At 42.6% G+C, this 10,987-nt stretch overlaps 1 protein-coding gene across 2 annotated transcripts in view; it reads right to left on the bottom strand.

Moving 5' to 3' along the window:
* LOC109470057 (MIT domain-containing protein 1-like) overlaps window positions 1-10,987 on the bottom strand; it is a 19,045-nt gene that overhangs the window by 4,538 nt on the left and 3,520 nt on the right. The gene's annotated exons all lie outside the window — the stretch shown is intronic.

A 10,987-nucleotide genomic window follows, 5' to 3' on the forward strand; every position in this document is an offset into this window, starting at 1 on the left:
TGAGGACCTAATTTGCATAATTAATGGCAAATTTTTCATAATTTCATAGTTGTAACTGCTGGGAATTTCATACTTGCCACATTCGGAAGTTAAGTGAAGGTGAACATCAATAAACAAAATTATTCAAATCATGATCTCATTTGCATAATTTATGAGGAAGTGCTATAATAGCCTTTTTGTTAAGATAAGGCTGTCATTGGGTGGAGAATATGATCAACTGACATAATCCATGCAAATGAGGCTCTTATGTACAAAATCAATGATTAAAATTCATTCATTGTATAATTCGTCAACCGCCAGGGTTAACATCATTTGGCGAAGGTATGAGATCGTGGAACTCTTGTTATACATGTAGTTATAATCAGCTACAAATACAATGTAATAAGTTGTTGATGAAATGTGAATAAAAAATCTCATATAACTCAGTTGTTCAACATTTTTGAACATTTTACTAAATATACAGACATTTTTCAATACTGCGACATCATTTTTATTGTCACTCTTCTAACTCTTCAAAACGCAACAACCTTGACGAATAGTGTTGCATAATACATTCAATTTGTACTCCTTGCAATGGGCATGCAACTTATACTTTTCGTATCGTGAACCATGAAATAAATATTATTTCATATACTATAGGGAAAAAATACAACAAAATTGACAAATCTCAAAACTACTCAGTAGAATCATTACCTGTTTGTTGAACATGCATTAACTAATTTTGGATTACCGGTAAGCTTTTGATATTCAACACTTCCAGTGAAACATCCAGAAATTAATCATGCCACTTTCAAACAGCATCTCTTAATTTTGGGAACCGACTACACTGACTATGCAGAAGCGTGCACCCTTCTCGACCTACCAACTCGACACACACGTCGATCGAACTTAACACTGAAGTTTGCCAAGTCTCTACTGACATCCAAACTGTACAGACACTTCCTTCCACCCATAAGAGAGAGCATCAGCAGTCGTCTCACCCGCTCTTCTAGTAAACTGAACTTACAATGCTGTAGAACTGATCGCTACAGAAATAGCGCTATTCCACACATGACAAGACTGATAAGCAATTCAATTTAATGTTGTTAATAAGAGCCTCGATGACCACTTGTTGAATAATGGAAGGTTTTAATTGTACAGTTAACGATTTTACTTGTCAAAAGGACCCTGATACTGTTCTTTCTATCATATATATATAACTTTATATGTCTATGCCAGAGTTTATCATGCACACGCGGATTGACTTTTTGTAGTTCGGTGCTTCTGGGGGCGACACCCAGCAATGTTCCTCATACTAAATATTGCTTTTATCTGTTTTGTCATTTTAACGATTTTAGATATTTTAAGCGAATTAATAATGATCTGCCAATTTGTACACGAGTCTGTCAATTCAGCCTGTTGGCTGCCATGTGACTTGTCTTTGATTTTAATAATAAACCAGTCTACTATCTCTTTGATCCAAGCTCTCAGTCCTTGAGGAGAATACATGGCATACATGTACACTGATGGAAAATGCCAAAGAGATTATTTCCCCGTCTTGCCTTTATGAGACTCATTTTAGATAAAGGCAAGATGGAGAAAGAATTCCTTTGGCATTTTTTCATCAAGGGCTGAGAGCTTGGATCAAAGTGATGCAGTTTGAAAGCGTTATGCTTGTGGGGTCTGTTCTGACTTCTAAAGCAGAAATCATTTTAACTTGCATTTAACGGTACATCCATTTTACAGTTTGTTTGATTTAACTTAGTCATTAGTCTGACAAAGTTCCTGAATCTGATTCTGAATTTATGAAAATTTGTAAGAAATTGAATGTATTCCAATGGTTAATTTCTCAGTCAAGCACAAGTGAAAAAACATGTACAGTACTAAGTGTTGTCACACTAGAGTACAAATGTATGTTGCACCTCACAGCCATAGGCACACCATAGGGGAACATAGCACATACAAATTTTTAATAAATTGATGATGCCACAATTATTGAAAATATTAGATTTTTAAAATGCCAATGAAATACAATGACAATACATCTCTAGGCAGCTAAGGGTCTAAGGATGATCCACTATACATGTGCTGTTCTCGCTCTCATTCTGTCCGTGAGCTGTGTTGTACAGCCTGTGAGATGTGCTGTTCTCGCTCTCATTCTGTCCGTGACCTGTGTTGTACAGCCTGTGAGATGTGCTGTTCTCACTCTCATTCTGTCCGTGAGCTGTGTTGTACAGCCTGTGAGATGTGCTGTTCTCGCTCTCATTCTGTCCCTGAGCTGTGTTGTACAGCCTGTGAGAGGTGCTGTTCTCACTCTCATTCTGTCCGTGAGCTGTACATGTGTTGTACAGCCTGTGAGATGTGCTGTTCTCACTCTCATTCTGTCCGTGAGCTGTGTTGTACAGCCTGTGAGATGTGCTGTTCTCACTCTCATTCTGTCCGTGAGCTGTGTTGTACAGCCTGTGAGATGTGCTGTTCTCACTCTCATTCTGTCCGTGAGCTGTGTTGTACAGCCTGTGAGAGGTGCTGTTCTCACTCTCATTCTGTCCGTGAGCTGTGTTGTACAGCCTGTGAGATGTGCTGTTCTCACTCTCATTCTGTCCGTGAGCTGTGTTGTACAGCCTGTGAGATGTGCTGGTCTCACTCTCATTCTGTCCGTGAGCTGTACATGTGTTGTACAGCCTGTGAGATGTGCTGTTCTCACTCTCATTCTGTCCATGAGCTGTGTTGTACAGCTTGTGAGATGTGCTGTCCTCGCTCTCATTCTGTCCGTGAGCTGTGTTGTACAGCCTGTGAGATGTGCTGTTCTCGCTCTCATTCTGTCCGTGAGCTGTGTTGTACAGCCTGTGAGATGTGCTGTTCTCGCTCTCATTCTGTCCCTGAGCTGTGTTGTACAGCCTGTGAGATGTGCTGTTCTCGCTCTCATTCTGTCCCTGAGCTGTGTTGTACAGCCTGTGAGATGTGCTGTTCTCACTCTCATTCTGTCCGTGAGCTGTGTTGTACAGCCTGTGAGAGGTGCTGTTCTCACTCTCATTCTGTCCGTGAGCTGTGTTGTACAGCCTGTGAGATGTGCTGTTCTCACTCTCATTCTGTCCGTGAGCTGTGTTGTACAGCCTGTGAGATGTGCTGTTCTCACTCTCATTCTGTCCGTGAGCTGTGTTGTACAGCCTGTGAGATGTGCTGGTCTCACTGCACCAGTGTGCTGTGAGCCACTCCTGTACAGTGCCCCACTGACACTTGGGACCTCCTTCCCCTCACCCAGTCCATAAGGACCCCTGTCGTCTCTTGATGACGGACAGCCTCTCTCATAGTTTGGCTTGATGTTGGCCTCTTTTGGCAGTGACTGGCCCCCTGGTTGGGTGATTGGTTGTTTGACATTTGTTGGCTGTTGGTTAGTGACATTTGTCAGTGACGTATAACCTGCTAGTGTATGGCCTCTTGGCAGTGACTGGCCCCTTTGTTGTGTGATGTTTGCTGTCCGTTGGTTAGTGACATTTGTCAGTGACGTGTAACCTGCTAGTGTATGGCTTCTTGGCGGTGACTGACCCCTTGGTTGGGTGACTGGATGCATGGTGTTTGTTGTCAGTTGCAGCCCTGGGTCTTCATCGTGGGTCACTGCATATGGCTGAAGCTGTGGCCCTGGGTCTTCATCATGGGTCACTGCATATGGCTGAAGCTGTGGCCCTGGGTCTTCATCATGGGTCACTGCATATGGCTGAAGCTGTGGCCCTGGGTCTTCATCGTGGGTCACGGAATATGGCAGAAGCTGAGGCCCTAGGTCTTCATTAATGAGGTCGTTGCTGCGTACGGCACAAGCTTGCCGTTTTTCCCCTTCCCAGACACATCCATGTATGACACAGCGTACGGCTCAATGTCATTGTTGTCTTCAATTGGCTGGATGTCATCGTTGTCTGGTTCCGTTGGCTTGATGTCATCATTGTCTGGTTCCTTTGGCTTGATGTTAGCAAAGGAAGTTGTTGCGTACAGCGCAAGCTTGCCGTTTTCCCTTTCCCAGACACATCCATGTATGACACAGCGTACGGCTCAATGTCATTGTTGTCTTCAATTGGCTGGATGTCATCGTTGTCTGGTTCCGTTGGCTTGATGTTAGCAAAGGAAGTTGTTGCGTACGGTGCAAGCTTGCCGTTTTTCCCCCTGACACATCCATCGTATGACACTAGCGTACGGCTCAATGTCATCCTTGCCTCTGATTTCTGGTCCTCAACAGGACTTGGTTGTCCGCCTGTGACTGAGTCTCTGTCTGAAGGGGCGGAGTTTCCATCTGTTTCAGCGGGAGCATTGTGAGGGGCCAGACCTGTGCTGTGACAGCGTTCGTACAAGTAGATGACAAACACCCATGCCAACACCATGAGGAGAGGAACAGCAACAGCCAGGATGACTGCATTGATGTGGAAACTGTCATCTTCCTCGGGGAGGATTGGGCCGAAACTTGGACGAGTGACAATGTCAGTCCCGGTTGTGGCCTGGTACTCATTTGTGGCGTTTGTGTATGGCACTTCCGTGGGAATGGTGTCATTGTACAGATGACTGGTGTGTTGGGCATGCGGACCTGTTGTGGTGGGCTTTTCGTCACATCTCCCCAATCTGATGTCCTTCCTCACGGTGGCAAGCAGAATTCCGCTCAGGTTGGCAGGCGACGCACACCTCAGGTAGTCACGGCCAAAGATGTGATCCAACTCTGGCAGATGACAGATGAACCAGGTGAGATTCGCGTCACACTTCAGCTTGTTTTTTGCGAGGAAAAGCTGCAGGGCCTGGTTGTGGCTCAGACGCAGGACTTGGCTGTCGATCGTGGTGATGTGGTTTGTTTCCAGGCTTGCAAACTTCAGTGCTGTTAGCGGCAGGAGTGCGTCGACGGACACGGAACACAGACGGTTCTCGTCCAACTTCAACCTCTCAAGGAGAGGTAGGCCTCGGAATGCATGCTGGGATATCACGGAAATGGCATTCCTATGAAGGTACAGGTTTGTTACCCTCTCAAGCCCAAGGAAGGTATCGGGTTCTGGAGATAAACAAAACAGAATATTGTAAGTTTGCAGGGATTTTTTTGTAGCATGGTGATTATCAAGATAAAGTTATTATTATGTACTAATTTGGTATTATACAAAGGTACATTGTTTATAATGATTTCATTCCTTTTTGTATCTGCCTAATATGTAAAATTCAAAAACTTGACTGTACTATGTACAAGTGGCTGCAATTTATTTTAAATTTAGTGTATAATGTTGATATGAATAGAAACAATAAAAAACAGAATTCTGAGATTTTCATACCTCCATGAAATATGGGCTTGATATGTAAATGTAAATTTCCTCTTTAATTATGCAAATTACCTCCGCATTAACATGATATATGCATCGTGATGTATGTTAACTTTTGATTAACTTACAGATGTACCAAGTATGACATTCCCATTATTCACCATTAAGAAATCATAGAATTTTTGCATAAATTATGCAAATTAGGTCATCATTTGCATAATTAGTATCTGTTGATGTTCTGCCTGCCATAGGTTACATACATTACATGTATGAAAAGTAGTATAATGTAAAACACTGTAATCATAGAATTTCCTCATTGATTATGCAAATTAAGTCCCCATTTGCATAATTTGCATTTAATCATGTGCATCTCTCTCTCAGCTACCTACACACCAAAAATCATGAAAATACGTTGTTCCTATCTGGACTTATTGTCTTTTAAACATTTCGCCAGAAAGTGCCCTGCAGTTCCAGAACAAGCTGCTAGGGGGACCAAACTCACACCACTTATTCCTGACAGGAAAAGCTATCTGCCACCAAAAAGTCAAGACCATAGCATTTTCAGGACAAAAGATACAAAAACCGGAAGTTCTGCTGCAGTACCAAGGTCATCCACCAGGAGGCCCATATTTGACCTTGACGTTTGTCTTTCCAAGACTTACCAACATACCAAATATCATCATAATCCATAAAGGTGTTCTGAAGTTATGCTGACCACAAAGTTGCGGAAACACAGACAAACAGACAGACATACAAACAGACACGCCAAAAACAATACCTCCATTTTTCATGGAGGTAACAATTTCGAAGATGGTGGCAACAAACACCACATAAATCTGTACCAGATCGATCTGAATAGAATGATTATTAGCTGATTGAATCAATCTGGTCAACTTAACCCCAGTGGGAACATTCCCACATTTTGTACGATCCTCCTAGCCGGGTGGATTGTAGCTGAGCCAGATATTGGTGGCAGATTGATTTAGTTAGCTAATCTATTCGGCTCGATCCAGTACAAATTTATCCTAGTGGGGAAGGGGCCTAATAACAATACAATGTACATTATAGATAATTGTATCAGTCATTTTACACGTAGGTTATAATCTGCTGTTTCTAAATCAGACATCTGATTCAGTGATGTCATTTAGGATTCATAATAATTATATTATACATAACACTTGTGTAACAAAACAAATATCAGGAGCCCAAAATACGCATTTTTGTCAACATACCAAGACTGGAGATGCGGTTGTCACTGAGGGAAAGGTCTTTCACCAGTGGCAGACCTTGGAAAGCCCCTGGCTGCACCGTGGACACGTTGGACTCCTGGATCCAAAGGGTCTGTACTTCTGGGCTGTTGGGGAAAGACCGCTCCGAAATGGTAGAGGAACGGAGATGCTTGATGAAGATCGACATCGTGGCTTTGACAAAGCCGGTTGGTATGGCGTCGAGACATGCGGAGAAGCTGTACGTTCCCCCGTACCCAATCCAGCTGCAGGGGGAACCCACCCAGTTTTTATCTGGACAGTGACAGACGACTCTTCCAAACGTAAGTAGGGTTTGGGAGCTACAGCTGTCAGGGCACCGTGAAGCTGGCGCCGACACGAGCAGTAGCTGATTGGAAACCAGGAGTAGGAAGTACAGCAGTGCCTTGTTTTGCGCCATCGTGGTCACAGATTTCTGCTGCAACACACACTGAGCCTTAGATGTTTATGTTCCGGATATAATGTCCACACACACACATTTGCTTGAATATACATTTTCATGTTTTACAATTAAGCTTACATGTATATTAGTCTGAGCCACATGCATATTAATGGAATTAGAGTCCTTGGGTCTCAGAAATGCCCACCTGCAGTAGCATTTTGCAGATCGGATACATTTTGCTCTCGTAGAAGAAATTAAATCATTTTTCTGCAAACAGTAAAAAATTAATGGAACTCATTGAAAATTAGTGTGTGCAATAATCTATATTTTTAAATCATGTCATTATGGCCTAAATGCTTTTTTTCAAACAAGAACAATATTGTAAAAAATGAAAATATATTACCAAAACAAAGATATATTATTATGGACAGAAACATAATAACACCCTCCACTTTTTTAAAGTTTGGAATTCCACTTTCTCATTTCAACGAGCTTTAAAGTTATAGAGTTTGAGCTTTGATGCAACAGAAAGAGGGAGATCACCATACATGTAAATTTTTAGTCAATCTTGCCAACCTTCGTCAGATGTGTGCTGCACTCGCTGACTCGGAAGTCGGGAGCTTGATGGCGTCAGGAGTGAATCAAAAGTAACGGGAAGCCGGAATCTATCGCCGTCATGGTTCAGCAAGGGTTTATTGGCCCGGATGTAAAATAAAGTATTTTCAATATAAAAGCATTAATTTTGAATTAAAAGCATTTTTTAAAATTTATTTGATTTTATCTGTATAGCCGGCATAACACACCAGCTTCGCAGGCACGCGCCGCGGCGGCACCTACCCTTGAATATTGTTTAAAGCTATCTATTGACAATGCCCATACTGTACTTGGTGACAGTGAGTTCCACTCTGCGATATTTCTAGGAAAGAATGAATTCTTGAACACCTCAATCCTTGGTTGATAACTCTGGTACTTTAAGGCATGGCTATTTCTTGTTTTCTTCTGGGCTGGTATTAGGTACTTAGTAGTTGGGACGTCCACCAGTTTATAGTCATTTAGTTGACAACTACAGACCTGTATCTTTGACACTTTCGCAGCATGGTGCTGTCAGGACAGGCCGGCATCTATGACCTTCTGTACAACACAGCAGAGCTGGAGGGGGCCAGCGTCCAGGAGTGCGTGTGTGTGCATGTGTGTGTGTTAACATGTACATGTACTGCGAATCACAATATTATCCATAATTATATATCATAATGATTGTATATCTTTGACACTTTTGCAGCATGGTGCTGTCAGGCCAGGCTGGCATCTACGACCTGCTGTACAACACAGCTCAGTCCATACCATATGGTATGGATGAAATATATTGTGTTCTCTCATGTTTCTCCTTCTCCTGCCACACAGTCAAATGGATTCAACTCTGTCATTTTTTAGCCAAATGACCTGAAATTTGGCATGGAGGTAGAGTGGGCCAATACCCCCAGTCGTTTTTTTTTTCTTCATTTTTTTGATACATGCCTTTGAAAAAAATTTATGAAGGTTTTTTGGGGCATTTTTCGACAAAAAAATGGATTTTTGGATCCTGAGCCCTGCATGGTATTACAACCAAATGATCTGAAATTCGGTATAAGGGTACCTTGAACGTGTGTCTACAAAATAGCAGTCACATATTTGGCATACACCACTTCCAAATGACTCATTTGGGGGTCTTTAATGGCTATTTTCAACCAAAAAAGGGCCAAAAGTGCTATACCCATTCCACGTTCCATCCAAAGAATGGCCCGTTCCATTTGCCGTTGGCCATCGAACACTGCTCAAACACATCAAACATTGCGGGTTACCTGGGGTCACGTTGCACGTAAGTCGTGCACAATGACCCGCACATTCAATTTTACATGCCTGAGATCATTAAGTCATCTACAATGATGACAATGGAATATGCCGACCATCCTATTATGGACTGAAATATGCTGTATTTGCTCCGAAGCAAATGTCGGCCTTTCTAGTTTTGTTGTTACCTCCGGGTAGGGATGTATCCCGTGCGCAGAGGTTTTGTGGGGGAAGATGAAAATTACATTCGCAGCCGTTTCTCGCGTTTGGGTGGACGGATATGTCTGGGACTTGGTATACGTTTTGCTATTGGGCTGTAGATGGTGCACGTTGTTTTGGTTTTTTAGTATGTGTGTTTTAGTGCGTGAAAATGATGCGTTGTGACAGCGTATGGACACCCCTTGTGTGTGAAAGTGGTTTTGTCTTTTGATTTTCGGCGTGTATAAAGTGTCGCAGGCGTCGTCCACATCTGGTGAGAGGGGGTGTCAGGTATCGAGGAAAAATATTATCGCAGTTGTGTCTCGCGTTGGGGTAGACGGGACCCATGAAAATCCAGCTCGGTACGCTGACTTCCGGGTACCGCGGGTTATTTTTATCTGGCTCGAACATTAAAAAGGGCACATAGAAATTGTCCCGAAAATTCTTTTAGAGTCTAATCACCCTGATAGGATTTTTTTGATAGGATGTTGCTTAGTAGTCGTAGAAAAAACGTAGAAAGCAGCGAAAATGTGCCTCTTCGCTGATAAAGAAATTCTGTCGCGCTGCCGGCGCGATATCGCTTATCCAATCGGAACGCAGGTCATGTGAGGTGAACCAATGAGAGCATAGATCACGCGCTGCTATTTACATATCAAAATGGCGCACGCATGGTTTTGTACAGCGATGTGGAGAACACGTTTTTGCCAAGTTTTTTATCCCGGAATTTTCATAGTTTTGACTGATTTTTTTGGCACGCCATGATTACGCTACAAATGACACACTAGAGGAGACAACAGATGAGTGATCATTTTACAATCGACAAGAACTTTTGATGAATGAAACAGGAATGAAATCTTGCTGATTGCGATTTGTTTTCGAAAATATTATTTTGTCTCGTGTTTGTAACGTTCGCTCAAAATGAGGTTCTAAGTTTTAACCGTAACATGAAAGATATGAACACGCTTCTGTGCATGTTTTGATGTGTTTTTTTTCCTGATTTGAACTAGTGTGGGATAAGTGGGGAGGGATGGCAGCCGCGGGGGGAAGCGTAGCGGCTTGATAAATTTTCGAGAGCAAGTTCCGCGCACTGGAGTTGATTTCTCACGTGGCCGTTTGTGTAGGTGTTTGTTTACATTATCGCTGGTCGCTGAGGGTCGGGCAGCCAGATTCGCCACGGAATGCCCCCTGTCCTTTCTATTTTGGGGCTCCAGTCGGCTAGGGGGGATTAGTGATTTCACAGATCATTTAGCCAATTACAAACATTTCGAAACTTTTCGAAAAAATGGTATTCGCGTGCACACACACACACCCAGACACCATTCACTAATTTAAAGAACAGTCCCAACATGCACCCAACATTCTGCAACATACATTACAATACCCGGAGGTACAAAATCTACGATTTTCCTTGTTTCTTCTTTGGTTTCTTCTTCTTCCGTTCCAAACAAATAAAGTCAATGACCTGGGCCAGACGTCTGTCACCATGGTAACTGGTGCTGTAGCAGACACCCTGCTGTTAGCATAGAACTGTACCTGCTGTTAGCATAGAACTGTACCTGTTGTTAGCATAGAACTGTACCTGCTGTTAGCATAGAACTGCACCTGCTGTTAGCATAGAACTGTACCTGCTGTTAGCATAGAACTGTACCTGTTGTTAGTATAAGTGTCCAGTTGGTGAAGATATTGGAACTTATAAGTAATCACTCCAGGAATGAAGATGCGAGAAGTGCTGGGATATGAAATGTGTTCTTGTCAGAACATGTGCAGTCCGTGACCTCTGACCGGACTGGTCCAATAGTTTGTGGGGGTGTATATTGTATCCTTACACGCTTCCCCCCTATGTAGAAGAACTTAACTTCTCCTGAAGTTAACGATACATAACGTGGTGAATATATCAACTATGTAACATCGTTGGAACGACTAATTAACTACAGAATATAATGACGAATAACAATAATGGGATAACGAAACAACAAGAAAAATATATAACGTTAGGTATATATGTAGTTGTATAGAACTGTTCAGTTCTGCAGGCTGGTTGGTCCAGTTCTGCC

Source organism: Branchiostoma belcheri, unplaced genomic scaffold (genome assembly GCF_001625305.1).
Source record: "Branchiostoma belcheri isolate BF01 breed outbred unplaced genomic scaffold, Haploidv18h27 scaffold218, whole genome shotgun sequence".
Taxonomy (NCBI): domain Eukaryota; kingdom Metazoa; phylum Chordata; class Leptocardii; order Amphioxiformes; family Branchiostomatidae; genus Branchiostoma; species Branchiostoma belcheri.